Source organism: Artemia sp. Qi Xiang Cuo, chromosome 12 (assembly GCF_049724085.1).
Source record: "Artemia sp. Qi Xiang Cuo chromosome 12, ASM4972408v1, whole genome shotgun sequence".
NCBI classification, from domain to species: domain Eukaryota; kingdom Metazoa; phylum Arthropoda; class Branchiopoda; order Anostraca; family Artemiidae; genus Artemia; species Artemia sp. Qi Xiang Cuo.
In genome coordinates this window covers 28,196,245-28,201,865 of record NC_142805.1, presented here as the reverse complement: position 1 = coordinate 28,201,865, position 5,621 = coordinate 28,196,245, and positions in this window count along the sequence as shown.

The window sequence follows — 5,621 nt, the reverse complement described above, 5'->3', positions numbered from 1 at the left end:
GAAAAAAAAACTGAACACTTCAATGCTGTTAATAACAAACTTACATTTGGATAGGAGTCAACAACAATAAATGCGAAAAAAATACGTAAAAGCAGAAAAAAGAAGGTGAAACTATCCGTCTTAGTAATTGAAATTGAACATTGAGTTTTTGTTTTTCTTTAATGATTTCTTTTCAGTTTTTAATTCTACTTCTGCCATCTTTATTAATTGTCTTCTTTTGGAAACTAATCGTCTAACATTGTCATCGAAGAAACCTTGGCAAAGGTCGTTGCCGAAATATCAAGATTTTTTTTTATCCAGATATCAGAATCCAATTATCCAAATATCATACTTTGAAAGGAGAATAAATCATAAATTGGCTTTTATATAGCTTAATTACCTTCCCTCATATTCTTTACTGCTCACCATTTTGGATTTTTTTTTTTTTTTTTAATGGACCGAAATAAAATTTGGTCCACGTTTGTCAGGCTTGTCAAATATTTACTTCACCTCCCGACAGGGACTAGTAAAATAAACCTAATAAGAAAAAGCAACATGACTGAGGCTTGTGGTGCAATCAGTGAGCAAATAAAAAGGCATAATCACAAAAACTAGTTTATCCATAAAACGGCGTGTCAGAGGTGCATGTGCAGCTCTCTTAGTCCTTTTTTTCTTGTTATTCAGTTGGTATATGGCCTATGTCACTTTTATCTTTTATTTTTTGTTGTTGTTTTTTTGGCTCTGTATGTCATTTTGTATCTTGAGTGTAAAATTTTATTTCAGAAGCCCTTTGAGCAGCATTGGAATCAAATATGTTGTTAAACGTGTATTTTAGACCTTTTGAAAAAACTACACGCGATTTTCAAATTTTTTCCTTAAAAAACATTTAAAAGAGTATTTCAACGAAATGCGATCATATGTGGCGCAATAGCGCTGCCTAAGTAAAGAGTGATGTGGGCACAATGTTTTTTTTTGTTTTAGACCAGGGCACTTCGTATCGGAGGAGTTATCGCAGAAACTTTGAAAAGGGCCATTCTATTAGAAATTGGAAGGGCTAGTGCCCTTTTTAATAGTCGACAGTGATTGGAGGGCAACTAACCCCCCTCCCACGCCCACCATTTCCCCAAAGACAGCAATCAAACTTTTGAAATAGCCATTTTTTTCGACGTAGTTGAAAGTTCTGGAAATTATGTATTGGAGGATGACAACTCCCCTACCGTCCCCAGGGCAAGGGTCGTAAGTTAAGCCCTGGGAGCATATAAGGTTTATATAGAAAGGGTAATTGAATAAACTTCGGAAGGGCTCATTGGATTGCTAATAAGAAGTTTAGTGCCATTTTTGAGATTCAGAGTGATGGGAACGTGGATAGCCCCCCCCCCCTCATATTTTCCCGAAATGCATCTGATAGATATTTTGAGATGGCCAATTGTTGTCGTAGAAACTTCAAAAAAGGCTCATTTGATTGGAAATTGAAAGGGCTAGTGCCCTTTTAATAGTTAAAAGTGACCGGAGGGCAACTAACCCCCCTATCACGCCCACCATTTCCCCAAACACACGCAATCAAAATTTTGAGAGCCATTTTGTTCAATATAATCGAAAGGTCCGGAAATTATGTCGTTGAGGATGACAACCACCCAGACTCCTCAAAGCAAGGGTTGTAAGTTATGCCCTGGGGGCATATAAGGTATATATATAGTAAGGGCGATAGTATAAATTTCGGAGGAGGCTCATTAGATTGGTAATCAGACGTTTTAGTGCTCTTTTTAAGATTCAGAGTGATCGGAGGGTGGATACCCCCCCACACCTCATATTTTCCCGAAATGTAACTTCAGCAGGGTTTTCTGATACGCTGAATCTGATGGTTTAATTTTCATTCAATTCTATCACTTTTAGGGGGTGTTTCCCCTTTTTTCGAAAATAAGGCAATTTTTTTCAGGCTCGTAATTTTTGATGGATGAGACTAAACTTGATGAGATTTATATATTTGAAATCATCATAAAAATTCAATTCTTTTGATACATCTATTGGTATCAAATTTTAATTTTTTAGAGTTTCGGTTACTATTGAGCCGGTTCACTCCTTACTTACGTACTCCTTACGTAGTACGTAGTGGATGATCAAAACGATAGTGTAGAACTATGGATGAATTTTTCCGTTTCTATTTAAGACTGAAAAAAAAACCTGAAAACCTTAGCAGTTTCATTATCAAACAGTTCGTGGTAACGAGCTGTAAGTAAGGAGCGACTCAGCCCAATAGTAACCGAAGCTTTAAAAAAGAATTTTGATAACAATTAATACGTCGAAGGAATTGACTGTTTAACCCACAGTATATAAAATTATAGGCAGTATGATCTTTCCCTATCTCACCCATTATAAAAACTAGGACCTAGGTGCGAGTGCTCCAGAGAACGTAGAAACATAAGCCACATTAGATCTTTTGACGGGTAGAAAAGTCAGATTTCTCTTCAACGAGAAACTTGTTTTCAACGTTGGAACACTAAATTTTGAAGAAACTAATTTTAAATTAATATATTTCAATATATATATGAAAATCGGTAATTAGTAGTGCAATGTTATTATTAGATGTTTTTAGGAATTAAAAGTAGGTCTCGAAGTCTCAAGTTGGTTTCAAAGGCATTTTTAGAAAGTTTTCTGCCAAAATACGCGTTCCAGGGTAATTGGACTGCTGACGGCAGACCAAATGAGAGGAGCTGATTGGACGCGCTAATGCAAGAAAAAATGGGAGGAGCTGTTTGTTCGCACCAAGATTGAAGAGCCAGAAATTATCTGCGGTAAACTTACGGCTATATCTTTATACTGTGGTTTAACCTTATTCCAAATGTATAGAATTCATCAAGTTTACTGTTACTCATCAAAAACTACAAGCTTGAGAAAATTCGCTCGATCTTTGACAAAGGGGGGAAACGCCCCAAAAAAGTTGCTATCTTTTTGAAAATCAGTAGCTATCTTGTTGAAAATCACACACCATCAGATGTATTATACCAGACAGATATACTATAGATGTTTCAAGCTCCTATCTACCAAAATGTGGAATTGTGTATTTTAGGCCAGAAGAGAGATCACGGATGCGTGTGTATTTATTATTATTCCAGGGTGGTTGTATCGAACCAGTTGTCCTTGATGATAGGGCTCATTCGAACGGAAATTCAAAGTTCTAGTGTCCTTTTTGCACGACCAAAAAGATTTGAGGGCAACTAGTCCCCTACCCACGTCCCCCCCCCAAATACATCACAAAACTAATTTTGAGATACCCATTTGATTCAGCATAGTTGAAAGGTCCAATAACCATACCTCTGGGGATGACATGACCCCCTCCTAGAGAAAAGACGGTAAGTTATGCGATTTGCCCATTGTTCACTATATAGTATTCATTATTGGGAAATTATTGGAAAAACTTTTTGGGAATATTCTCTGGGGGGAGGGTATTTTCTACGTGGAGAATGTTCTATGGGGAGGAAATTTTCTGGAGGGGGTGTTTTAGAAGATAGATTGTACACAGGGGGAGGGAATTTCCAGGCATGATTTGAAAAACGGTCATAAATTAAATAAAAAAGCAAGTTTTTCAACTGGAAGTGAGGAGCAACACTAAAACGAACAGAAATTATTCCGTATATATGGAGGGCTGCCCCTTCCTCAGCCCTTGCTCTTTACGCTTAAATTTGACTTTTTGTCACAATTCTTTAAGAGACGTTGAATTTTTCAATACACATGGGACGTTGAATTTTAACTAATGAATGTTCATCAGCATAGATATCCAATTCTTGACATGCTTTGCTTAAGCTAATTTGAATGGATCGGTATGCCTTTGTGTTCATTTTACTGTTTAGACGAGGACGGTGGAGGATTATGCAGCCTAAATCGTCAGAGAGAAGTAAATCAGTCATAAAAACATGTTAGAAAGCCATTGTTTTTTGTTTACGGAGGTGTTTTTCAACGGTACTGCTGAAATATTTCAATACAGCTGCTGAACCGTCGAGACGCAGTTGTATGAACCTAGCGCAGCTGTATCACACTGAATGAAGAAATGAAACCTAGTAGGAACATCAATTACAACAAGTCCAGGAGCCAAACTTGAAACGAAGAGAAATTACCACAAACAAGAGTGAAGCTTTTTACTTCATACATTGAGAAAGTCTACCTCAACTAAGTGTAGTGTTGCCAATCGGTGAAGCCTCCAAAAAGGTAGCATGTTATTTACGCTTTAGTGAATACTAAAAAATAGCCTAAATTTGAAGTTTTTTAAACCAATTATTTTTTTTTTATACGACTACACATAAAGTGAACATATTTGAAAAAGAGAAACAATTGGTGAAAGTGCACTACAATCCACACTAATAAAAACAAGTTTATTTAAAAGATATACTGATGTAAAAGAAAAAAAAATATTCGAAGTTCCAGCATTATTTAGTTTGCTAAAACTATTTTTTCAACTACTAAAAAGCAGAGCCGTTCCTAGAATTTGTGACACCCGTGGCTAAATTAACCTCCCCCTCCCTTGCCCAGCGAAAAATTTCATGTGAACTACTAAATGATTAACACAGTGATATTTTTTAAATCTTGGCCAAGGTGCCCCTAAGATCTGGGACCCAGGGCAGCTGGTCTTGGTCACCTCATTCTTTGAAAATAGTCCTGATAAAAAGTATATTTTGTGTTTACCAAACGATAAATGACATTACGGATGATTTGTGGGATGACAATACCACCCCGCTCCACAGTGATTTATCTTTGTTTATAGTTGGGTTTCATGGTAATTTCTGTTCTTTTTAATTTTATTTCTTTGTCCATAGTAATTTTTGCTCGTGTCAGGTTTGACATCTTCGTTTCCTACCTAGAACAAACAATATGGGTAACTTATAAGAGTGGAAACTGGCGGCAGTATCGGCAAAAACAAAAACAATCATCTAGCGTTAGGCGACACTTGACATTATTTCAAGCTTTGTAATCGCTTTTCTGTCAGAAACTGAGATCAGAGACTTATTATGCGCAAAACGTTAGATGACGTTGAGAGTTTATTTTGTCGACACTATTGCCAGTTTCCATTCTTGTAAATTACCCATACTATTTGACCTAAACGACGTACCCTGAAACTATCGGCCAAAAATATTTTTGATGATTTCACCTGGTTCTAAGAAGTTCAGAGTATTTTCTCAAACATGTGATATCTTTTATGATGAATATCTTTCCATCACTGTGGTTCGTTTTTTACAGATTAATGAAATAACCAGAATTTTTTTTTAGTCCTCTTAAAAGTTTTCTTTTCCTTCTTCCCTATTTTCGTATATTTGTCCTTAAATTTCTTGATATATTGTTTAACCTTTTCTAATTGTTGTTAAGTATTGCTTTCTGTTTTTTTTTTCTTTTACCCCATTCAAATATCGCGTTTGTAGTCCATTGTTAATGTCTTATTACATAGTTTTTGGGTATTCAACATAGATAAATCCATAATCAAAGCTCAAAATTTTGAATATTGCTTGCAGAAATATTTAGAGAATGAAACTTTAGATACCCAAATAAAATAAAAATAAGAAAATAGAGGATTTTGAGCTTTTCCTTGCCCTACAAAATTTATAACTTGTTACCTTTTAAGTTATCATAGCCAATTTTACAAAAAAAACTTCAAA